Source organism: Triticum aestivum, chromosome 1A (assembly GCF_018294505.1).
Source record: "Triticum aestivum cultivar Chinese Spring chromosome 1A, IWGSC CS RefSeq v2.1, whole genome shotgun sequence".
NCBI classification, from domain to species: Eukaryota; Viridiplantae; Streptophyta; class Magnoliopsida; order Poales; family Poaceae; genus Triticum; species Triticum aestivum.
The window spans coordinates 118,126,949-118,154,676 of NC_057794.1; the positions used below are offsets into that span (position 1 = coordinate 118,126,949).

The 27,728-nt window shown below is 39.9% G+C and overlaps 1 pseudogene; it reads left to right on the forward strand.

The window, feature by feature from the left end:
* Positions 1-47: 47 nt before the first annotated feature.
* On the forward strand, positions 48-27,728 carry LOC123163279 (glycerophosphodiester phosphodiesterase GDPD6-like; annotated as a pseudogene).

Below are 27,728 nucleotides of genomic sequence, written 5' to 3' on the forward strand. Positions count from 1 at the left end.
GCATAGAATGGCTAGCAAGCGGCGACAAGAATACATACTTTTTCCACATGCGGGCAAGCCGGCGACGCCGTAAGAACCAGATAAAAGCCCTCCAGCTCCCTGATGGGAGGTTAACAGATAATATTCAGGAGATGGAGGAATTTGCCACAAACTTTTACAAGGAATTGTATACCTTAGAACAAGTGCTAGACATGGACCGGGTGTTGGACACAGTCCCAATCAAGGTGACAAACAAGATGAATGAATTGCTCAATGCACCATATACAGAGAAGAAGGTAAAGACAACTTTATTTCATATGTTTCCTACCAAGGCGCCGGGGCCAGATGTGTACCCTGCCCATTTTTCCAAAGACACTGGGAGGTGTGTGGCGCAGATGTTACTAAGGCAATCTTGAGGATAGTTAAGGGGGAGGAAACAGCAGATAGCATTAATGAAACAATCTTGGTACTGATCCCAAAGGTAAATAATCCAACATTATTGGCACAATTCAAACCTATCTCGTTATGAAACGTCTTGTACAAGATTGCTTCCAAAGTTATCTCCAACAGGCTGAAGTTGGTGTTACCTGACATAATATCGGAGGAACAGTCTACTTTCGTCCTAGGTAGACTCATCTCTGATAACATTATAACTGCTTATGAATGCCTGCATTTCATGAAGAGAAACACTGCTGTGAGATATAGAAGTGGTGCTCTCAAGCTAGATATGATGAAAGCATATGACAGGGTGGAGTGGGAGTATTTACAGGCAATTATGTTGAAACTGGGCTTCTCCGAACAATGGGTCCAGATTGTTATGGGCATGGTGAAGTCAGTAAAAAAATTGTACTATTTAATGGTAAGAAGCTACAGGAGTTTCAACCTACGCGTGGTATACGACAGGGTGATCAAATTTCCCCGTACCTTTTCTTGATAGCAGCAGAGGGCCTTTCGTGCCTCCTAAAATCTGTTGACGAGTCATCTAACATGAGTGGTCTTAAAGAGGCTCCCTCGGCACCACCAGTAAACCACTTATTATTTGTAGATGACAGCCTGTTGTTCTTCAGGGCGAGTGCTGATGGGGCACACGAGATTAACCAGTTGTTGACCACATATTGTCAAGCGTTGGGGCAGCGAATAAATCATGAGAAATCTTTAATTTTTTCAGCAAAGGATGCCCGGAGAGCACTAAGGAGGAAGTCAAGTTATTGCTGAATGTGCCAAATGAAACAGTTAATGCAAAATACTTAGGCATGCCTACTGAAGTGGGGGCCTCCAAAATGGAGCTTTCAAATACTTGAAGGATTATTTGTGGAGTAAGGTCCAAGGGTGGATTGAACAAACTATATCAAGTGCTGGAAAAGAAGTTTTGATAAAGGATATAGCCCAAGCAGTCCTAGTATATTCTATGTCTTGTTTCAAATTGCCACCGGGTTTGTGTAAGCACTTAAATATGTTGATAAGGAAATTCTGGTGGGGGAGCAAGGATGGAAAGAGAAAGACTAGTTGGGTCTCTTGGGAGACCATGACTAAGCCTAAGGGAATGGGCGGTCTCGGTTTTAAGGACTTTGAACTATTCAATCTTGCTTTGCTAGCGAAACAAGCATGGCACATCTTATAGGCGCCGGAATCTTGAGTGCAAGAATTTTGAAGAGCATTTACTTTCCAATGGGTGTATATTATCAACAGAACTTGGGAGTCACCCCAGCCAAATTTGGCGCTCTATTATCGAGGGGCGGGACATACTTAAACTAGGCCTGATCAGACGTATAGGAAATGGTGAGACAACCAAAATCTGGGTGGACAACTAGATCCCCAGGGACGTGATGATGAGGCCGTATGGGAGAAGATCTGCCAATCCCCCCGAACTTGTTTCATCCCTGATCGATCACACAACAACAACATGGAATCGTGTGAGGCTGGAGGAAGTATGCCTCCCGATCGATATCCAGGCTATTGTCCAAATTCCAATCTATACATCTAATATCCCGGATAGCTGGGCTTGGAATTTTGAAAGAAGTGGAAGTTTTATAGTCAAGTTGGCCTACAGAATGATAGTAAACACAAAATATAGGAGAGGCATATGGATGGATGGAAGAGCGGGCTCCTCAAGCTCGGACAGAGACGAGCAATCTTGGAAACTCTTGTGAGGTACTCAAGTACCAGAGAAGATACATATGATTTTGTGGAGATTAGCATGCCATTCTATCCCAACGGAAGATGTGAGGGCAAGAGAAACATGGCAACAGCGAGCGCTTGCAGCTTGTGTGGTGTGTAGGACTCATGGCGACACTCGTTGCTCGAGTGCTCGATGGCCAGATGCGTATGGGCATTGGTTGATGGGGAACTGGCGGAACACCTGTGCGAGACGACGGAGCCTAGCGCTAAGCAGTGGTTATTCACAATGATAGACACGTTACCGCATGCAGCCTTCGTGAAGCTATCAGTAACCTTTTGGACAATTTGATGGGCGAGGAGGAAAGCAATACACGAGGAAATATTCCAGAGTCCTACAACAACTAACAGTTTATATGCAGCTTTATCAGAGAACTGGATATTGTATCAGCCAAAAAGGTCAATTTGCAGGGAGCTAACATGGCTGGTGCATAGCGGCCCAAGGCGCCTCCACCGGGCTTCATGAAAATACACGTTGATGCAAGCATTGCAAGAAATCAGAACAGGGGAGCGGCCTCGGCTGTATGTAGAGATGCGAATGGTAGTTATGTTGGAAGCTCCTCTTTGGTTATTGAGGGAGTGAGCAATGCTGCAACTATGGAAGCTATTGCCTGCAGGGAGGCTCTCTCCTTAGCAGATGACCCAATGTTACAGAACTTCATGGTAGCGTCTGACTTGAAGCAGATTGTGAGTGAGATCTATAGCGGCTCCAATGATGTGTACGGGGCCATCTTATCAGAGATAAAGAATAGGGATCTTTTGTTTAATTGCAATTTTACTTTCGAAGGCCGAGCGGTCAACCGCGACGCCCATAGGTTAGCCAAATTTTCCAATTCTCTAGATCAGGGGAGACATGTTTGGTTGATGCAACCCAATGACCTGATTATAATGCCACTTCATGTGGAGTTTGATCAATAAAACTTGGTGATACCCCTAAAAAAAAGGCTACAGTACCCGGTTTTGAAAACCTTCAAGAAAGTTCCAAAACCGGTTTTCTTTCTTTCAGGTTCTGGGTTTCCCTTTCATTTTTCCTTTCCCCTTCTTTTTTTCATTTTTTCTCTATTTTATTTTATTTTTCAAAATTTATTTCTCTTTTCAAAATTTGTTCACATATTTAAAAAAAATCATGTTTTCCAAACATGGTCAGAAATTTCGAAAATTGTTTGTGTTTTAGAAAAATATTTAATATTTTCAAGAAATGTTTTTTTTCTGAAATGACCAAAAACTGACAATCTACTGTGCTCTACATGGCTGGAAGACCATGCCGACCATGTGTACCCAACGTGTAACAATGTCATGCGGAAGATCAAATCTGTAGGAGTCACGTGTAGTTACTCGCACTTCCATTAGCATTTGGGATTTCTAACCAACCAAGAGTATTCTAGTGTGGAACCTTTAGTTTTCTCTAGTTTTGTAATCTTTTGTTCTCCACGGGGCTAGACAAAAATCACTGCCTTTGACCCATTTGAGAAAGTTCAACAAAAAAGGCTCATGTAGAAAATTTTAGCACGATCTAACCCTCTTTAGCAACGCCCCAACACACTGATTTTGCTATTGTGCAATGAAACGTCAAACACTATGGCGTTGTCACCTTGAGGCATTAACAACTACTCCCTCCGTAAACTAATATAAGAGCATTTAGATCACTATTTTAATTATCTAAACGCTCTTATATTAGTTTACAGAGGGAGTAGCATGCAGTGAGAGAGAACGCTTGGCGTTGCGCATGTGAGCAACACCAATGACATTAGTATTGCATAGTGCATCAACAACGCCATCAACATTAGCGTTGTAAAAATAAGGTCAAAATCGTGTTAAAGTTTTCTGCAAACAGTCACTTTGTGCTGAACTTTCTCAAAAAGGTTAAATATGTGATTTCAGCCACGGGGCAAAAGGCTAACTGGTCTCAAAGTCATAACTAAAGAATGGTGCCAACAAGTTGAGGCTTGGGGACTTTGCTGCAATCAAAAGGAAAATTGATTACGTGTAGAAAAGGAAAATCGACTGAAGTGGCTATCATAATCTTTTTTACATGAGATTTGTAGTTGTGATGTTCTTGAGGTTAGTTACGTTAATTGCTGGCTTTTCTTTGTCATTGTCCGGTCAACACTCACGCGTAGCAGACACCATAGACAAAGGATGTTTCTTATGCGTTCAGGTCACACAGAATTTTATCTTTGCATTTTTACTTCTGTAAGTATGTGTTGAAACATATAGTATGTGTGGAACTCAGAATCATTTTGTGCACACCTACAACATCTTGAAACTACTATCTCCGTCTTGATTTGCTAGTCCTCCTCGAGTTTTAGGTCATATTTTGATTATAATTTGAACTAATAAAATATAAATTATATGTAGCAAAAATAATAATAATAAACCTATATTCAAATAAGATCTAATGATATAACTTTTTATGACATGTTTTAATATTTTGATAGTAAAATATGTGGTCAACTTTTAACCTTAAATACAATGGGACTAATAAACCGAGACGAACCCAGACGAAGGCAGCACAGATATACTCCCTCCGTCCGTGAATAGGTGTACTTCTAGCTTTTGTCCTAGGTCAAAGTTTTAGAACTTTGACCAACTTTATAGAAAAAAGTACTAGCATTTATGACACTAAATTAATATCACTAGATCTATTTTGAAATGTACTTTCATAATATATTAATTTGATGTCATATATGTTATTACTCTTTTGTATATAGTTGTTCAAAATTACAAAACTTTGACTTAAGACAAAAGCTAGAATTACAAGGAGTACGCAGCATATTCTCAACAGATGCGTTGACCGCTGAAATCGTTGACTGACAGCAAGCTTGCCGATACCCTGGCAACCCTGCTATACCGAACTCTGCGACAGGCACGGGACAGCCAGTCACCCTGTTTGTCCAGTGGACTTCCAACTCCAGTCTGACTTCATCTCCTTCCGAAAATCAAACAAGCAGCAGAAATGCAGGGGTAGAAGCTCACGCCATGTCCAAATCCAAATCCAAATAGCTTCGCCTCCCATAGGTGGAGGCGGCTACTCCGATAGAAGGAGAAGGAAGCAAAGGAGGGAGGCAGCAGAACTGCAGAAGCACCATGGTTTCCCTCTGTAAGTACCACACCATGGCCTCTCTCTCTCTCTCTCTCTCTCTCTCTCTCTCTCTCTCTCTCTCTCTCTCTCTCTCTCTCTCTCATACTCCGTAGAATAGTGCATAGATTTGATGTAAGTTAGCGCCGATGTATGCTTTTAATCTCGACTTGATCTGAATTTTAATCTTTGACATAAGCTAAGCTCGACTTGATCTGAATTTGATGATCTTACTATTTTGAATCTTGGAGTAGCGTAACTTCATATGACAAAGATGGATTCTGTATCAAATTAGTTCGTCAGACTCTTTAGTACTAATACTACTTAGTTTCAAGATCCTGTAAACTGAATGCATTCTCTGACAGGGCACGCCTCCGTCATTGTCCTTGTGCTCATATTCCTCGGAGGATCCGATGCCAACCCAGCTGCGCGTCGACACGGTCAGCTGGATGTAAACCACAAGAAGAAGCCACTACAGACATCCAGACCTTACAACATTGCCCACAGGGGTTCCAATGGCGAAATACCCGAAGAGACAGCTGTGGCATATTTGGTAACCAGCAAATTACTCATGCAATTATCTGTCCTTCCTTCTATGCTGGATCAGATTTAGATTGATATTTTCTAGTGTTACGTCAAATTCAGCTGTATTGATTATTTATGCTTTTTTTTTACATCAGAATTGATTATTTACGCTAATAATCGACAATAACCAAGAAGGTTATAATCTACTTGTTACTATTTATTTATTATATTAATATTATGTACTATTTATTTATATTATATCTCTACTTCTAATGGAGCAGTTGGTAGTCTTCGCCGGTTAAATTTCGTCCCACCTCCCCTGATTTTTTTTGGTACTTCGTCCCACCTCCCGCTTTCCACCGTCTCCCCGCAACTTACCGCCCAACCGGTAAAAAAACATCAAAATACAACTACGCCCATACTGAACCGCGCCGGTTCACAGATAGAAAAAAGACCTAAAATGATCTAACACGGTTAACCTACGAAATGACAGCTGATCGATCTGAAACAGGACCCCTAGGACCAGAAAATCGTCATGCCCTCGATGCCATTGCGAGTCGCGGTCATTCGTCCACGCCCCTCAAACCCTTGACCGCCGTCACAAACCCTGAAACCCTTGTCCGCCGCCACAAGCGCTCATACCGTAGGTCTCCTTCACAGGGTGAAGTTTTTTCCCGGCGCCGCCGCCGTCCGAGAGGTGGGACGAAAGATCTTCCGGCGCCGATCCGTCACTGTTCAGCGGATCTGCGTGTGATCCAGTCGCCGCCGTAGTGGCGATTGCAAAATCAGGTTGGGCGTTTATGTATTATAACCTTTACAAATACTACTCTTACAAATCTTCGTCTCTGATCGGTACCGTGGTCATACTGCACAAAATCTGACATTGTGATCTCGGATCGGTACCGTGGTCATACTGTGTAAGATTTGAGAACCTGTAATTAAAAAATACATATTCCGTCACCATTCTATGCAGAATTGTAGAATTACAGCTAACTGGATTATATGCCGAGGCCATACCTCTTGCTCTCATTTTATCAGCCCGAAAATCGTGCAGGTCGTGAATCATCTCATTGCCGGTTTCAGTATTGCAAGGAACTCAGTTTTCGTGCACATAACTGACAGGAGTTTGGGGCTGGCGCCGGCCGTCGGGGACGGTGTCATCAGCAGTAGCATCTGGAGGTTAGGTGACATGCAATAGTTAATGTTTCTATGCCAACAGGAAATAGGCAATGTTTCTATGCCTAGGTGAGCATCAGATGGTTGAAAATGATTGAGTCCAACTACAGTCTGGACCTATAAAAGAATAATGCCATCCTCCCAGATGAACCACCGTTTTGAATGGGAAATAAAATCATTCATGAATGTTTGCCAAGGGCATACCTGTTTTACTCTATTTGACAGCCCCAAATGATTGCAGGTGGTGAATCATCTCATTGCTGGTTTAAGTGTAGTCATCAAGTGGCAACAGGCATCTATTTTACCAATAATTTTGCAAGTATCTCAGTGACGGCCCTTGGGGACGGTGTCATCAGCAGCAGCATCTGGCAAGCGCATCGAGTTTGCAGCTCACAACTTCATAGGATCTCCATTTTCCAGCCCCAAAACAGCATCACATGCGAAAAGTGACACAAACATAAAGTAGTTATGACACTTGAATCTAATAGGTTCCATGCAATATTAAACAGTCAAGGTTTATATGTCATCAGGAAATAGCCAAGGGTCTGAATATAGAAAATAATAAGGTAAAAAAACTTGATCCTCCCAGATGAACCACCTGGAGCATTATGTGAAATAAAACCATTCATCAATTTATATACGACGCCGTAACCAACCATTTTTTCATGTTGGTCAGATAGAATTTATGTGGGATTCAATATATAGGCGCCGCGTCCCTTCCCTCAAGATTGGCCTCATGAACTTTCAGTAAGCGCTAATTATAATATGAGATCATCATATGCTTCTTTTTGTAATTCTACTGTTGCAATGTTACTCACATTTGTATTTGTTTGTAGACGGCAGATAATTTTCTTACGTGTACGTGAAGAGCACGTTGGGCCTAACTTCTGGCATTTGCAATGCACTGACAACCTGTTCGAGAAGTTTGCTGTAACTTACATACAGGTAAATCAGAGGCAGCGTTGCTTGCAAACTATGAGGGAGAGCACATTCTTCTTCTCTCCCAACATTAATGATGATCATCATTATCTACAAGGTAGGGGTTGCGTTCTATTTTAAAATTGTTTTCAATATTTTTTTTCTGTAATACTATTTCACTACTATATAAGACTGATTGTTATCGTAGATATCCATGAAGCCAGCCTGACGACACTTGATGAAACACGTGCTTACGTCAATCGTGTTGTTCAAGGTAGGAACAATGGACGTCAGAACTATCACAGTCGAAATTAGAGCATCCTTGAGGGTTTTGGACGACTGACTATGTACTGATGCATATTCAAATGTCGCAAATAAATGGCTTCTACAGTTTTGTTATGGATTGAATTGAGAATTATCATTTTGGCATTATGATTAATGTATTATACATATATATACCTTCATAATACGCAGTGTTCAGTATTTCGTCTTACGCCGTCGTCCTTTATCCGTCTCTCCCCCACCATTCCTTTTTTCACACAAGCCAGGAAAGGAAACAGCAGACGCACGCAATAGTTTTTTTATTGGAATACCTGACTAAGTCCTCTTCCCCTCGTGCGATCCCAACACAGGCATGATCCTGGGATAACAACACGCGCACCCACGCCTCCGCCGACGCATGTTTGGCCCCATCTGCCCGAGTCCTCTGGTCCATGTTCTCCCTTTCTTATCCCTCCTCCATTTATGCCTTATCGATCCTAACATGATGGTTCGCGAACGGCGCGCATATAAGGATTATGTTGAAGTTGGAATATATACCAAACAATAGTTGCTTCATTTTTACCTTTACGACTTTTACGTTTCTCATGACTATGATCATTATAAACTCTTACTTGATCTTCAAAGACTTGCGGGAATAAAAGGCCAATGTGCGGTGTTTCATGCACTATCATATTGTGACTAGACTCACTACAGCTGTATTTTATTGATCAATTAAACTATAGACATAATTTGCGGGAATATTTCTTTGTAGAAGGCTTTCTATGTGTATCTGTAGAGCTTAACTAGATGTGTCTTAGTTATTCCACGTTCATACGAGGCACTCAAACATAAAACCAAATGAAAACGCTACCCACACCAATTACATGTGATTTAGATGTGCAATATATACTACTTAAAACACATCTAGACGTGCATCGGCAAAAACGAGGTTTTATAACTCAAAATTTTCTCTCCATGGAGATATACCCGTGCGTTAAGAATATGGATCAATACATGTAAAAGAAGTGGGCTGTAGTATCATAATTCAATTAAGGGTAAAGATATAGATTATTCCACATGGTATAGGTTATATTATGTTATATGTACCCCGTTGCAACACACAGGCGCCTATGGATCATATCATCATGTCTACAGTTTTTGTTATGGCAACTTGTAATTATGGAAGGATATGGACCACCTTCCGAGTACATGACAACGATTACTTAAAGTTTCCAATACAATGTAGTATCCAATCTAACGGTGTGGCCTACCATACGTTCAATGGGTTTCCCATTTTAGCCATTAATTTTCCCTTAGTCGGATTTGCTTATAAGGAAAGTTAAATCCTGCTTGTTCCGATCTGTAAAGGGAGACGTATATAATAGAATTATAATCGGCGTTTATTTATTTGCCCATTGTAGTATGGAATAAGAATAAATGCTTTTCCATTTAGATGCAAGGTTTTATAATGGATACATGCACGGATGGAATGATATCGGCACCTTCCAATCCAATGCTAATGCCTCACCGACCTTTTAGAAGGACAAGTCCCCTCCGACTATCATATATATGGCCCGACTGTGAGTCCACCATTGTCTAATGCCCCCTCGCTCGCTCATCCTGGTGCTAAGATGACTTTCTGCCCGCGGTAATGGCTGCAATGCCGATTTTTGATGGAGTGGATGACGCAGTCGAGTACATCTACAACTACGTCATGGATTCCTCAGACGAGGAGGAATTAGAGTTTGTTCTGGCAGCGCTAAACTTCATCTATACTTTAATTGCAATTGTTAGCTGCAGATCACTACCATTATAATTTGTTGCATGCATTTACTGAAAGTTCATGCTATCCTTTCTAAATACATAAGGTTCTTAAGATCTAACGTAGTGGTTGCAAATAAATGGCCATGTTGTAATATTATCCTTTTACATTACCCCATTATAGGACCATCCACCCCACGTTATTTTAAAGTACAATATTTTTATGAACGGTAGTACATTGCAACGCGTACTGTTGCATGATACATGTGCCATCTACACATTAGTTCATAACTGTAATACTATAGCAATACATTGCATCCGAACATGTCAGGATATATTTGGTTATCTCAATAAATAGTACTCCTATCCTGAATTGACACTACGATTCCAATTAGAATATACATACATTTCAGACCTTACTAAAGTTTGGAAAAAAATGTATTATTATTTGCCCACACATTGAAGTATTACATTATTTTGATACCCTTATTTTTCTAACAGATTTGCTATCATGCTGTCTTGTTTGCAGCACAATATGGATAAGGAGCCCTCGTCCATTCGTTATCGAGTTAAGCCTACGGACTATCCAAGACACCATGCGAGGTGATACATGGGTCAATCCGAACTGCTTCGATCTTGCAGTGCGTAAGCTTACTAGCGACGCGATACAGAGGAATGCAGGAACAGACTTTGTTGGCTCCACGCATACGTTTGATTTGCGATTCCATCGCCTAGCACGGGTGCTGATTCAGACTGGCTTAGGCCAAGCTGAACGCACCAACTTGTTGATTAACAATGTCATTGTACGGCCTTTGCCGAAATACGACATGCTCATGACCCCGTCCATTGTAAGGATTTACATTCTTAACAATTGGTTTGTATACTATCTGTTCACCATTAACTTTGTATACCTATTGCAGTACCTATTGCCATTGTATTTGGTGGATTCCTCCTACGGCCTCCTTGCAGTTAATATTGAAAATAGGAGGACTCTCCTGATTGATCATTCCAATGAGTCATTCTTAGGCTCAGAGGATTTTCATAACAAGGAACTTAAGAAGGAAGCCCGTATAGTTTTGCAAGAATTCGGCAGTGTGTTGCAACAGGGGAGGCCTGGTTTGAATCCCCATCTCGTGGATTGGCCACAAGATCATACATTTATTACAGCCCCGCGGTAATTTTTTAAATTGGTCATGCATATTATAGCCACACAGCTATAGGTTCTAATATATGTAGACTTTTGGTCACAGCCTAGATTCTAGATTGAAAGTCCTACAGGAGATGGCTCACCAAGATGATACTCGCGGGCATAACATGTCCAGGACTTCGGTACGTGCATATCTAACAAGTTTATGTCTCCCATAGCTATGCTAATTATAATTTTATGTTCTTCCTATCATGTATGTCCGTTGTGCAATTATTTTTTCAACGAGTTATTAAATTTTTGTTTATGTTTTCTAGGATTCAATACAGCTCAGAAAGCACTTGCTGGTCCAGATACTGATGATCAAAGGCAATGAAGCAGCTGGAAACATCCCAGCTGAAATTACAGCGTCCTTGAGGTTTTTGGATGAATGACTCCGGACTGATGCATACTCATATGTCGCAAATATAATAAGCTAATAGAACTTTGGTAGGGATCAAATTGAGATTTATGTTTTTGGCAATATGAATAATGTATTGGATTACAGTGAATAAAGGATTTGATGGATCCCTCTAGCTTCCTTTTTGCTTCAACGTTGTCTGCTTGTTTTGGTTCTATCTATTAATTTTGACTTCTATGTATATTTTGTACTATAACACTTGTGGCCACAGGAGCAGGTTTGTTGCTCCAGGTGAACCGGTGGCATTTTGTAATGGACCATGGCAGGTTCAGCCGGCATGCGAGGTTTACAGTCATGCCTCACATCATATACTAACTCGTAGCGTATAACTCCATCCATACACACACTGCTATACGATACGAGGTTTACATTGGCGGCCATCCTCACATGCAATTTATGGAATAGCCAATTTAAAAACATGCTGGATATAATGGACGTACCTTCAATTGCCTTTGATCTTCAAGTTCGCACATGATCCACATATCTCTGTCATGCTCATGATGTCTCTGATAACCAGCTGATTAAATTGTATGTGCTCCTGATTAGAGTAACCAACATAAGCCCCTTCCAAAGTGCTTTCTTATTGACTATATAAAGTACAAGACGGTGACAGCATATTTCGACAAACAGTATACGTTACCAACATTTTCAAATTTGTGGTGGGGGGGGGGGGTTGGTGTTGGGTGGTAGAATAAAACGTTTGTGTTGTATGGATGAACTTTCTCTAAACATAATAGCCATATATACCTACCTATCACGTTAAATAACAATAAAATAAAGGAGGCACTAATGACTGAATAAGAGGACGAAAAAATGTGCATATGCATCTCAATAGGTATCAAGGTTGCCCCTGATTGTAGATTTGTAATGGACTCAAGTTATTAAAATGTTGTGGATCTTACTCTTACATGAGAAGGCATGGCTGCCCCTGATTGTAGATTCACCAAGGTTAGGTTGGTAAATGAACACATTTACACTAAAAACAGAAATATGTAATACGATACATTAGTATCAAGGAATTCCCATGTTACCATCAGCACGACGAGTTCCAGAAAGAAGAAAAAAATCTCATACCAGTCTAACGGGATGTATTATAATAGCTTCATGTTAAATGTCTTGTAAAGTGAGTTCATATGCAGTCGAACGGGATGTATAATAAAAGCTGCCAGATCAAAACATCAAAAGATAACTACAATGAGATTATATACAGTCAACCAAACAAGTGACATAAAAAGGCCAAAGCATTATTTTTCAGTGAGAAAATAAGTGAACAAAAAAACATTATAATTTCACTTTTACAACTTTAATATTTTAATAGACAAATCACAGATTGTATCTATTGCATTTTTTATATGTGAAAATTGTATACATAGTAAAAACTATTTTGTAACTTAAAGAAATACTAAAGAAACAAAATTGTTTTAAGCATGTTTGGATCTTTTACATCTTCTCTGATTTATTAGCAGACGTACTCCGTTGCAATCCTTCGGTGTATAGATTAATATGAGTTAATAAATTAAATATTTCATTTGCCTGTGATAGAAAAATAAGATTGTATTAAATCTAGAGATATGATTACCCTAATAAAGATATAATGCTTGTACATACAGACGACCACGGGGAGGAGGAAAAGGAAGTTTCTTTTATTTCCTTTTCTGTTGTATTCACAGACAAAGTGGGCTGAAATAATGTAACCGGGAATATATTATCTGATACTGGGAGAAAGATCAGATCAGTCCACAAGTTATAATATGTTATACATGGAAATGAATAACTGCTTTAATTAAACGACGTTGATCATTTGGAAGGCAATATCAACTCTCCAATTTATTAGATGTCACGGTAACAAAATGATAAACTCCATCTGCCTACTATTTAACCACCCACCCAAGTTCACATATATCCCATCAGCAATGTCCGATCGAGAACTAAGGAACTAATTTTCTATCCAATGGAGACGATCATTGGGAACGCTACACACGCACCCGAAGAGGGTGCGTCTGTGGCCCAGGAGGATGTTCCCGGTCCCCAGGAGGATGTGCCTGCACCCATGGATGTTTTGCCCCCATTAATGCATGCCGTGGAAGATGCACTCCAATACATATTTCACTATATCATGGGCATTCGAGACCAAGATACATTAAAGTAAGTTGTCTTATTATACATTCTTTTACTATATACAAATAATGTTGGAAAACTCTTTTACACAGCAAGGAAAGATAGCTAGATGGGCAATCTTAAAACATTCATAGGTACATGTATACGTTTTTTAGTTGAATCCGACGCTACATGAACAATGACATGCAAAGCCCATGAATTAAGGTTCTAGATTTGATACGTGTAGGTACATCTAGGTGAGGACAATCTGACCTCATGCAGTGTCATGCAATCTAAACATGAATTCGGTTTATAGGTTAGTATAGACAAAGTTAAACTAGAAGATGACCATTGATGTCTTTTGTTGGGCATTTTTTCAGCTTAACATGGACAAGAAGCTCCCGGCCGTACCAAATCGACATCAGCCTCCGAATGATCCAGGACACCCTTTTTTTCATAAAAAACTTCACCCGAATGCTTCAACCTTGTTGTACGTAAGCTTGCGAGCGCTGAATTAGAGAGGACCGCAGGCACTAACTGGGTTGGGAGCAAACATTATTTCGACTTGCAGTTTCATGCTCAGTCACAGGCCCTGAGGTACTCCTAGATGACTCAAGGAGAGCGCATCACGACGCTGATTAACTATGTTGTGGTCCAGCCTCTTCCTAAATATGATGTGTTCAACTCTATAATTGTAAGAGACGCTCATTCTTAAAGTTAGTTTTACTTATTATAATAGCAGTTGACATGTGTCGACCTGCCACGGTATCTACTACCATTGAAACTTTCGGATTCGTCGTACGGGTTACTTGTAGTCAACCGGTTGAGGAGGAGGGTTGTCGTGATGGATCCATCCTTCAACACGTTTGATCCTGAAGATAGCACTCATAACATATTGATGAGGAAGGAAATCACACTGCTGAAGGAAGAATTCAACACTGTGTTGCAGACTAGGATCGCTGGTTGGAATAACCAAATCATGGATTGGGAACAAGATACCATGTCCTGTGCTGCTCGTCGGTAATATACTAAATTGATCGCATACATAAGATGCAGACCGTTATAATGTTTAATATTTATTTATTTTGTCGCAGCAAACACTCTGGCTTCTTTGTGCTACAGGAGATGGCTCACCAGATTGGTCGTTTGCGTAGCATGGGCTGGATGAACACTACCGTAAATACATAAATGATTAGTTGATGTGTGCTAATTAATATCCAACCAGTTTATTAAATGATTTGAGTTTTTGCACCTTTCCTAGGATCCTATACAGCTCAGACACCAAGCTACGGTCCACATGTTACTGTTCAAAGACAATGAAGCTGCTGCAAACATCCCGCCAGAGATTAGAGCGGCCCTGAGGGTTTTAAGCAACTGAAGATGGACTGATGCATGCAGATATGCCAAGAATGTTTTCCTATACTTCAGATTTGTTATGGATCGTTTTGATAATTTTTTTTGATATGAATAATTAGATAATAAGTTTGTGGGGTCCTCTATAGACGTATGTTCAAAAAGATTAGGATGTTTTGGTATTATCAACCTATTCAAACTTTATGGTGTTTTGGTATTATTGAAGTTTGGTTTTATTACCATATTGTTGGATTATTAATTGATTTTGTTGCAATGTCATGAACGAATCATTCGGTTGTCTGCCATGAATGAGCATGTAGCTCCATTTGGGAAGCTGGACAGGGGTAATAGGGCTTGACGCTAGATGAGATGAGCAGCCAGAGTTTAATGTTTTTCACATACTAGGCAAATGCATGTGTGTGCACAGGATATTTACATCCTTCGGCGGCAGCATTGTGCCTTCAACTATTTCTGCACCTACTGTCATTTTCCTCGAAGATGTACAAAGCGGGTGTCATATTCCCCCGCCGTTAGAAGATCAATTCACGAAAAATTCTTCCGAGGATCACTCCCATTGCCGATCTTCCCGATTAGATCCTCGTGCCCCTCTCCCGATCGCTGCTCTTTCCCTAAAACCCCCCACTGGTTTCCAGCGCCTCCAACCACAACTAACTCTCGCCCCCACCGCTCAGGTCGCTTACGGCAAACCGAAGAAGGATGTGGAGGCGGACGTGGGTTAGATATGGATCATTATTGTCTTGGACGTCGACGAGCGGTCATTGATGGGGCGGGGGTGGCGCATCAGGAGTTATCCTTCTTCCTCCATTATCATATTCCACTCGCTTGCCGGTACCATGCGCCTCTCCCTCGCCCTTTGTTTTGACCTCTGCCACGCTAGGAATTTGAGATGTGCAGGAATACTATAAGGAAGAAGAGAACGAGCAAGAAGCCGAGGTATTGGGTAGAGCATCCGGGTCGAGTGTAGGTCTTAGCCACGCTTCATGGTGCAGGTGAAGATAAATTCAGCCATTTCCTCGGACAGGCTTTGCTCTGTCGGCGACGCGGTCAGAGAGCATATGGCAGGAGCGCGCGGCCGGCCTGCTGTATGCAGTTGGTGCCTTGGTGTGCAGTGGCACGACTGCGCGCGAGCATGGTGATGGGTTTCGTGTAAGGGCGTGAAGCATGCGTTTTGTCGTGCTGCCGGTTGTGCTCTGCTCTGCTCACGGAGGATGCAGAGGGGTTGGTGGCTTTGGCGCTGGGAAGAGGAAGCTCGTTGTGATCTATCTTGTGGTTCAGAGAATATACTGTGTAGCCTGTACTATTCCTCTATGTCTTCCTTCCTGCTAATTCCTCTGTCTATTACAGTTATTTCCTGATTATTTGTGTGCACAGATCGAAATAACAATAGCAAGGAAAACTTGGAATATGTGGGACCATGACTAAACTCGATCTGTTTATCTCCCTCTCAAGTTACAGTTTGGTTTGTACTTTTTTGGGGGAGCTAATGTCGATTTGTAGTGATTAATCATCCATTTGATTGAAAGTTCAGGTGGTCTTGGGGATCTCTAGGTGGCAGAAGATAGACATTTGGTGCCTTTTTGTTGCAAATATTTCTAGGTTGCTAGGTAGGCCAAGATTTCTCAACTTGCTGCAATATTCAGTTGTTGTATGTGGTCCTAGGCTCACACGAAATGCTGAATCATAGCAGTGAATGTAAGTTTTATTCCATGTATAGTACGTAGCAGATTTATAGCTTAATATACTTGTATAAATCCTACAACTCCCACATTAACACACGAGCAGCCCTAAATAGTAAAGTCCATCCACGATATGTCAAAAGATCCATAAAGTCATGAATTATATTTGGCAAAAAAAACTATAGGTAAATATAACGTCAATTCGTACTGATCAACATCAACGCTAAAATAAAAAGTTGATTCCATAAATCCACAATTAGTATTGGTTACCTTTGGCATTGGGAAACCATGGATAATCTGGAATTGACAGCATTCATCGAACTTGTGTGGTCTCTCAGATATTACAACTGCAACAAGTATAATGAGACTGTACATTACTACCAAATTATTGAATGAAGTATTAGTACAAACTGTTAAATCATACAAAAATAGCTAAGCATGAAGATGATTAGTGTGCATGCTGTGATTTTTGTTTGCTGTAGCTAAATTTGGCATGCAAGCAATGAAAATCTTTTTATTTAATTAATACAATAATTTAATTCTTTAGACAGTTATGATTATTTAGTTATTTGCTTATTTATTAACAGGTGTGCATTTGATGGAAAAAGAAAAGAGATCTGCACCATCAAAAATGGTATATATGGTAGAAAACATTGTTATATATGGTAGAACTATATTCAGCCATGATCTGCTACCCAGTTATTCTCCGAATGTCCTACCTATATATGTTAACCTTCTCTGCCATCCCTCCTCCCCCTCCTTGCTCTTCCTTCGGCCATCACAATAGCTGACCTGGACGAAAATTTCCCAAGGAGTACCTTGTGTAAGCAAGGAGCATCTTTAAGGCGAGTTCCTCTAGGTACGAACAATTCTGGATCTTTATATTCTCTAAAAGTGTAATAGTTGTTATACTAGGATCATGTTTCGTTGAGATATACTATCAAAAGTATGATTTATCTTTCATTTTCTGTATGTTCACCTACAAAAGTATGCATGCAATTCTGAACACGTGATTTTCTTAAGCACATTATATAGCAAAAAAAGCATGCATGCAATTCTTAACATGGCAGAGAACAAACAAATAAACAAACACTTATGAAAATCTTAATATTATGACAGTCATAATAATAAGTCCTTTCATGTAATAAAATCCCTGTGCGTTGCACCGGTGTACAAAATGTAAATCTATGCTTACACACTTGAAAAAAACTACAAACAAACAACATTGCAATCAGTCAAACAGCCATATCAGAACAAATAATTCAAACAATTTTGGTTAAAAATATTTGTCAAACATCTAATACCTTATAAGTTTGCAAATCCCGTACCATTCATAGGAAACATACACATGGATATGCTCTTACTTGATTTTCCACATCGCAAGTTGAAATAATTTTTGTTGTATCAAAAGTATTGTGATAAGATTTAGGATCAAAATTGATGAATGATTTCGGATTATGTAGTCAACAAGACAATACAAATATTAGGCATTGTTGCATGCCTAAGGCTCAAACCCAAAAATAGCCATGCACCCATAGTGAACAATAACCAGACAAATCATGAGCAAATTCATTCAAAAAGATTGGCTGCATGTTCTCCATTTATAATTCACAACCAAGAGTCAAGTCATGGTCGTAGGTAAGTTTCATAGCAGAGTATATATTGAGCCTTGGCTGGAAAAATAGTTGGAAACTAAAAAAAAATTAATTGATGGTCATGGTTGTCTGTCAATTAGTGTCAGTGTTGGCAGACAATGATACAACTAACAATCGAAAAACGAACTTGCTACTTAAATTGCTTGCTGGTTAGAATAATAGATCCATTATAATTTGAACAGAAGCTTTTATAGAGGAAGACTCATCTTAGCACCATAGTAGGTCTGGCTGGTGACAGCGTTGGGGACTTGGTGACGAACTGGCCAACCACACCATGCCGTGGAGTTGGGGAGTCGTCGCTCCTTCCCGTAGCTGTGAGGCCGGGTCACGGCGCCTCGGCTCATCAGGAAAGAGGAACCACATCAAACCATTATATAAAGGAAGAAGAAGAGGGCGGGAGGGGCGGGATCAAGAAGGGGGGTGACGTACCGGAGTTGCTGGCGATGCAGATCGAGGAGACGAACACCGCCGCGGATGCGACGGGAACTGGACCGGACCGAGCACCCGATCCCGTTTCATTGAGCTCGCTGCGGCCGTTACTCGTTGGTCCCGCTGCACACAGCTCGTCGGATCCCCTGGCCGCACAGGTATGTCGTCTGTGGGCGGAGTCACACGGTCGACGCGCAATATCTGCCGCGGCATGGGATGGATCATATCAATTTAATATGTGTGAACTAATTATCCATAACTACCTTAATTAAAATAGTAGTGACTTAGCTAAAACAATTAAAAAACATGATCCAGATCCCACAATAGTTCCATCTACAATTAATCGGCCAAACATCCAGTGACAACCACTGTTTTAAGAAGTATCAAACTTAGCACACCTCATAGCAGTTCATGTTTGTGCTAAGTCACTACATGATTGAGTGGAATAGCTAAGAGCTCGTATTTATTTGTGAAGGCCTGTATAATAGTAAACGAAGTAGTCGAACGCCCGATTAAGTTTGCTAACCATGCTATGGTAACTGCATAATATGCTACTAACTAAAAGTGACATCATCAAAAACAAAAAAACAAAAACACATACATAATAATTGCTAATAAAATGACAGGCAAGCTTGCATTGAAAGATAACAGTCCCTCAATTATACGCTGCTAGAAAATTAAAATCAGGGGCTAATCTGTTTGGGTTTAGTTTAATTCAATCCTAAAATTCACAAACAACAATTATACACTGCTAGAAATTAAAAATAAAGCACACATAAAAATAGGTTATCCTAAGCTTAGTTCTACTACGGTTACTTTCCCATGAAGAATTATTGTCCTCCATACTACATTTCCAGTAAAATGCATAGGCATCAAAATATGAAGAGTAAAGCACCCACATTAATAATAGGAGCTGTCAATATGGATAACTTTGAATTGCAAGAGGACATGGCTGAGCACTAATGAAAAGAGAGGACACAACCTAAAATCTTTTTCCACATGGATAATAAAAATTAAAATTGGAGAAGGAAAAATAAGAAGAAGCCCTCACATATAATCGACATGTTGAAGGTGAGGGAGCTGACATATACATCCTCTCATCGCCACATGCATCCCAGTTCGCTCTGGCCCGCATCAGTACAGCAGGGCAATAGGTGCCAGTGCTGCTCCTGCAAATGTTAATGTGGCCTTCACAAGTGGGTCTGGTTCGTAATAGCAGTGGCTAATAATAGGAAATCATTAAACATGTTACTTTGAGATATGCATGCCAAATAATGCCTGCTCAGGTGATAACTTTTCTTGGGAGTGTACTTTTGTGATAATTTGGTAAATTTGCATAAATTCAAATCAAAGCAATTGATTCTGCATAAGCTAATTATATGCCACACCACAATCTAAGATAGTTTAACCTCCATTGGTTCATGACTTGTTTTCTGAACATCTTAGGGTATTTGATAACATAGTTTTTAGATAATGTGCAAGAGCTATGCGCTTCTTATTTTAATCCGAAAGCATTACCGATGATAAGAAACTGACCAAGAAAGGATTTCTCAGAAAGTTAAGTAAAAACATACACCAAACCTAGCAATAGGTGCATCAAAGGCGCACAACTGTACCCCTTCTATAAAAGGTCAATGTCTTCTGTTATCCGTCATGCACAGCAAGACGGTCTGCAACATATTGAAAAAAATGCTCAAAGTTGTAGCAAACATCTGCACAAACCCTATAATAATGCTCAAGGTTCTAGCAAACATCTCCAAAAACCCTAGCAAACATCTAGCAAACATTAGCAGAAACCCTAGCTAACATCTAGCAAGCATCTACACAAACATATGGAAACTAAAATGCTCAATATTCAGTTCAACATCTCCACAAAACCTATAAAATAGATCTAAGGATGCAAAGATGCTGCCACAGATTAAGGATTAATTTGCTTACCATCAGATAAGCGGGATCCGTGCGAGCTAGCTGTTGCTGAGAGGGAGTTGCTACCGAGGGGTGCAGCAGCATAAGGCGGGCACAAAGCGATGTCCTGTGGCCGGCTGGCTGGAGCGGTGGGGATGTGGAGGGGTGGTCAGATGCGCCGTTGGTTGAGGTGGTTGTGTCCCCGCGGCGCGTCGGTCGGTGCACAGCGTGCTGAGTGCTTGTGCATGTCATCCCTCCTCGCCGAGGGCGGCGGCGTCGGCAAGCAGTCATCGTCCTCACCGTGCATGCGAGGTTTGGTCACCGCCCCGCGCCACAGATAGAATAGAGAACCACATCAGCACGCTAGAAACATTCGGAAAAGACTAGGAGGGGGCGGATCTGCCATGGGGAGTGTCGTACCGGAGCTGTGGCATTGCAGATCTGGACGCAACTCCTCGGATCCACCTGCGACATCGCCGGAGAGGAGCGCCGCCGTGGATCTGTGCTGAGTGCATGTGCATGACATCCCTCCTTGCCGAGGGCGGCGGCGTCGGCAAGCAGTCGTCGTCCTCGCCGTGCATGTGAGGTTTGCTCATGGCGCCGCGGCACAGAGAGAACAGAGAATGAGTTCAGTGGCTAAGAAGGCGAGGAGGGGGCGGATCTGAGCAGCCCGCGTTGAATGGATTTGTGAGGCATGGGTAGTGGCTTACCGGAGTTGTGTCGTTGCAGATAGTGATGCATCGCTGCGGATCCAGCTGCGACATCGCCGGAGAGTAGCGCTGCCGCGGATCCGACCGAAACGGGACCGCATCCATCACCCGCAGGTGCTCCAGGAAGCGCGCCCCGTCCGTCGCGCTCGGTCGCGCAGTCCACAGCAGGCAGCCCCAAGGTCAGTGGATGCAGGAGACTGATGCGGTGGCTGGCGGGCGGGAGAGTGGGTCTTCCTGCTCGTCGACGCGGGCGGCGATGCAGCGGGGGGAGGGGAAAGGGAGAGAGGGTTTGTGTGAGTGAGACGAGAGGAGATGAGAGAGTGAGCGAGACGAGAGGATAAGGTATGTTAGGTAGAATGCGGCGGGGGGAGGGGAACGGGCGACGGCGCGTCGTTTTAGTTCTGATGCCGCCCTAGAGGCCTGCGTGCCAGGTGGGCCGTGCAACAGGCCCGTCGTGGCGGGCATGGCGTTTTTTTTGCTGTTTTCTTTTCCTTTTTCTCTTTACTTTTTTGGGTTTCTGTTTATATTTTATTTCCTATTCTTTTTTATTTTTTAGTTACATTAATTTGTTTTAATTATAATATACAGCGTTCGTTGCATGTCACAAAAGTGTTCAATAGTATTAATGAAATGTTCATGGTTTTTTAAAACAGTTCATCATCCAATACAAAATTGTTATTATAAAATGTTCAATAAATATATAATCATTGTGTTTTTTAAATTTGGTAACTGTATATTACAAAAATTCGAAATATGTATTAAAAATTTGTTCAACTTATATTACAAAAATATATAATCATTGCGTTTTTATGTTTATTTTATTTTCCTTTATCTCTTTTTTTATTTTTGTTATGTTTAAATTTTTTCCATATACTCTTTTATTCTTTATTTATAATGTTTGGTTTTTATTATAATATACAGAGTTCAATGCATGTCACAAAAGTGTTCAACGGTATTAAGGAAATGTTCATGTTTTTTCGAAAAGTTCATCGTCCATTACAAAATTGTTCAACATTTATTGTAAAATGTTAAGTGAATATATAAACACTGTGTTTTTTAAATTTGTTAATTGTATAAAACAAAAAAAATTGAAATATATATTAAAAAATTGTTCAACTTATATTACACAAATATATAATTGATGTGTTTTTTGTTTATTTTCTTTTCCTTTATGTCTGATTTTTTTTTGTTTATATTTTTTTCCTAAACTTTTTATTCTTTATTTAGATTGTTTCGTTTTTTATTATATGATGCATACAAAAATCCTATTTATATTTCAGCATAGATATAAAGTGATGGGTGACAGTCCACACTGAAACACCACGAGAAGAGGTGCATATAGCTAACCTTACTCTGTATGTATATTATAGATGATAATATGAATGGTCTATTTTATATTCTTGTTTAATCAGAATATAAGAGACATGGATATGGACATTGGAGATGCACAGAAAGAATACATGGAGGTTTCAGATGCAACGTCGAAGGAAGGGGCCGGATATTCACAACATAATAACGTCGAAGAGGTTATATCTCATAACAAACCAAAAAAGGATGCTAATTTGCGTGTTATCCCACTAGGTATATGTTTATATTATTATCGATCTTATTTTTGTGATATTGCCTTTTGTATTCAACTAATTTGGCTCATTTTTTTAACTAAGTTGTCTCACTTTTTATGAATTTGACAGACTATGTTTGTACCCCTAGAGATATTATAGTCATCGAATCAATAAAGTGTGCCCACAAGGATACCCAGTTTGTGGACATTGGAGATGCCTTGTTAGCAACCGACGATTTGAAATGCCTTATAAAAAATGATATGTTCTTACATGATGGTGTAAAACCAATTGCACAAACTTTGTAATTAATAATATGAACAATATATAATATTATAAAATATAAATATATCCTAAATGTTGTTTACATGTGATAAATGCTTACATATATTGCATCCTTGCTTACGACCATCTACAAGACAGAGCGGGTGAAAAGGTACACATTATTAGCACGTTTGTATCTGGACAGATAAAAGAAGACGGTGAAAGAGACATCGACCCAACAAAATATCGTCGCATTGTGCGTCATGTTAATAATTATCTACAGCAAGATATGGTTAGTTGTTGTCTTCATATCCATGCATATATTTATGGATTTTTTATTTAGTTTTTATGTCTAATCATTTATTAATAATTATGTCTAATTGTGATTGTGATTTGTATGATATTTACACCAGTTATTCATTTTGATAAACATGCCGTGCTACCATTGGTATCTAGCAGTCGCCAATGCCAAAAAACGAGAGATCCAAGTATTGGACTCACTTGGTGAGAATGTCAAACGCAATGACCTTGCTACTACGGTAACTATCTATTTTTTTACTCATCTTAACATATGTTTTGTTTGACTTCATCCCTAACATTTCTCATATGATAGTTACGGGGGCTCGAGAAATGGCTGAAACTTGCAGAGCAGAGTTCGGAGTTTATTAGAGGTGATAAGTGGCCCGATCTCAATGTTACAGAATGGACGGTTGAAGAGCAAATTCAGGAGGCAATACAAACCCATGGGTAAGCAATTGTTAAAATGTTTGTTTATTTGATTCATCTGTGTGATATTCTAAAGCACACTTACCAAATATTATAGCGTATCATGTGGGTTGTTTATGCTAAATTACATGGAATATTGGACATCACATGGACTGTCAGACCAGTTCACCCAGGTATTTCATTTTTATACATTATTTCGTTATTTTATCTGAAAATATTATATAACTTTTTTGTATAATTATTTTAGAAGGATATGAAACATTTTCGTCAAAAATTAGCAGTCATTTTGCTTGATTCAGAGCTTAATTTGCTAAAAGGATGTCCCATATACCATAAACCTGTCAGCGAATAAACTTTAGCTAATTCTGATTTCGAGATCCTGGATAATCCTCCTGACATAGTCGAAGAAAAACGTCCTGCCCCAGTCACTATTATTCCCACGGACCAACGTCAAATACTTGCCGACCTCTGCAAGTACATCATGTCGATCGATGATGCCGGGTGTTTGGAGTAAGCATCATGTATCAATATTTAATGTGCGGATGTATATTATTGTTCTTCTTACCATCCAAATTACAGGAAGGTATGGGTCCGGAGCTGCACACCCGATTCAATGAGCTCAAGTCTTAAAAAACTTCAGTGCATACTTAAGATGGAGCAGCCTATGGACAATGATTGCTTCAACACTGCCGTGCATATGCTGGCATGTGATGAGAGAGTATTGTTCACAGACCCTCCTATACACTACATGGATCTACGATTTTGTGTAAGTTATCATAACTCTTCATTCTATGTGCCATTAGTATCAACATGTTTAAACAATATTTCTTCTTTTACTTAGTCCATGATGCTAGAGTCAACACGAGGTCAGAAGTTTTGTGAGAAGGAAACTATCCAGACATTGGCAACATTATTTGATAGCTGGCCTGGAATGGAGAACGACATCTCATCTTGCAATAAGGTAAATAAAATATTTTGTCCATCGTTATGATGGTTTGTTGTTGTTTCTAATAACTCCACTTGTAGATTTATCTTCCCTATGCATCCATCGGCCGATACATATTGTACGTCATCGACAAAGAGGCACATCGTTTATATATTATGGATCCTATTCAAACATCACAATCGTCAGAGGATAAAAACTTGAGGCATTCACTGAAATTAAAAAGTTTTGCAAGGGATTTCAAAGAAGCACTCGAAATAAAGATGACTGGTTGGAATTATGATATATCTAAATGGCAACGTTTATTTCCGTTTAGTGTTCCAACGAGTGTAGACGGGTAATGAATTCATAACAAGAGTATTTACTTTTGTTATCACTATATTTTTTATATTATTAAATTAAATTTTTTCAGGAATGTGTCTGGCTATTTTATTTTTTATTTAATGCTCTGGTGGAACGGTAAAGAATTGGTGAAGCCGATTTGCACGGTGAGTATTGTGCATTACATGTTTTAAGACCTTCGGCGTGAAATTGTCATACTAACTACATGTCTTGTTTCTGCAGGATGGGAATGAATTGAGAAAGCATTTTTTATTATACTTACTAAAACATCGTGGGAATGAAGCTAGAGGAAACTTTCCTGATATTATGAAAGAATGTCTTAAGCGCATCATCTAGATATTAATAGTTTTATAATAGATGTTCAGTTGGAACATCACTCAGTTGTTACATGGACATCTCGTTATTTTTTCTTTTATGTTATCCAATTACATTGCAATAATGGACTTCTGTTATTAAATAATTGTGTTTGTGTTATATTGTTTGTATGTGTGAAATATTTCAAGAGCCCGTGGCAACGCACGAGCATTCTACTAGTACTTATAAAAGCACGAGTTCGGTGAATCCAAATGATCAGAGCCATCCAACCACCTATATCCAACGTCTCACGCTGATCCAATGATGTATCCATCACATCATCAATAATTTTGAAACATATTAGTTGTGTTAATCTTAATTAAAAAATGACATTAATTGTATTAAATGCAATTAATCTTGGAATAAACACTAATTGTAGTTAATGTTGGAAATAATATTACGGTCAAACTGGATGTGCGTGCACGAACACGATTAGTAGTACTATAATTTTAGGGCAGCACATTCACATGCCCAACCGTAATGAAAGGAGGTGTATGTTGAAGCAATATCCCGAAGATCATGCCCAGACTATTAGCCTGTTATTATACTGATGGAGATTCTCTGAAAACTGAAATCCAATATCTTAATGCAAACCTGAATATACATATGCATTGTTTATGGCAGAGGGCAATCGAGGAAGGTGCTGACTTCATAGAGACTGATATACTTGCATCAAAGGACGGACATCTGATATGTTTCCATGATGTAATCCTGGATGCCACGACGGACATCACAAACCGTACCGAGTTTGCTGGCAGGAAGAGAACCTATGATGTCCAGGGATTTAAGTTGACTGGGTGGTTTATCGGTATGCGACACCATGTCTCAAGCTTCTTTTCTTGCTCTTGCTATTTCTGACATTTTTGGCTGTGAATCTACTTTGACTTTTGGAGTTCTTCTTGCTTCCAGTGGATTTTACTTTAAGAGAACTGAAATCACTGAGGGTGAAACAGCGCTACAATTTCAGGGATCAACAGTATAATTGTATAACTTTTGTCTTCTCTATCTCTCGCCTTTTCATATTGCATTCTGCTTTCATAAATACTGCTCACATCTCATCACTAATGAAATAAAATACAGTATAATATGGATGCCTGGATTTGTATAAATTGCTATTTAAATGTCCCTATAAATATATATAATCCCTTTTCCCTTTGCAACTGCTAATAATGTTCTCCTACTATATTGCAGGGAAGTACAATATTCTTACATTTGATGAGTTTATTTTGATTGCACTTCATGCTGATAGGGTGGTCGGAATATACCCAGAGATCAAGAATCCTATATTCATCAACCAGCATGTAGGTGATTTCAACCTGACCAACTCCTGAGGACACTTTGTTTACTTAAGAATGAACCAACTTTAATATCTACCTATTTTTTGACTTTTTTCCACAATATGATTACTAAATAAACATGCAGGTCAAGTGGTCAGGTGGCAAGAAGTTTGAGGACAAGTTTGTTGGGACGCTTCTCAAGTATGGCTACAAAGGCAAATATATGTCTAAAGATTGGCTCAAGAAGCCACTATTCATCCAATCCTTTGCTCCAACTTCACTAATTTACATCTCAAACATGACAAATGCTCCAAAACTGCTTCTAATATACGACACCACAGTTCCAACTCAAGATACCAACCAGATAAGATCAGCAGTAAGCACTATTTCTTTTCTACCAAGTTCATCACCCGAAAACTCCTAGTTTTCAAAGATCATTTATAACCTGCAGTCATACTATGAGATAACTTCGAATGGCTATCTCGCGTTCATAAGGAAGTATGTAATTGGGATTGGGCCATGGAAGGATACAATTATCCCCCCAATGAATAACCATCTAGGCCCTGCAACCGATCTTGTGGCACGGGCACACGCTCTGAATCTTCAGGTGAGCAACACATTTCTCTCTGTTATACATGTACATATATACATATGTCAGGTCTTAGATGGCAGTACCATGCTGAATCATGGTGGCATTGTAGGTGCATCCATACACATTCAGAAATGAGAACTCATTCCTGCACTTCAACTTCCATCAAGACCCTTATGCTGAATATGAGTACTGGCTCAAAGAGATTGGAATCGACGCGCTGTTCACCGATTTCACCGGCAGCTTGCACAAGTACCAGGAGTGGACAGCTCCACACCAAAAGAAGGAAAAGAAGTGCAGAGGAACTCCTGCATGAGATCGCCAACACGTTGAAGGTTGATGTTCACTAA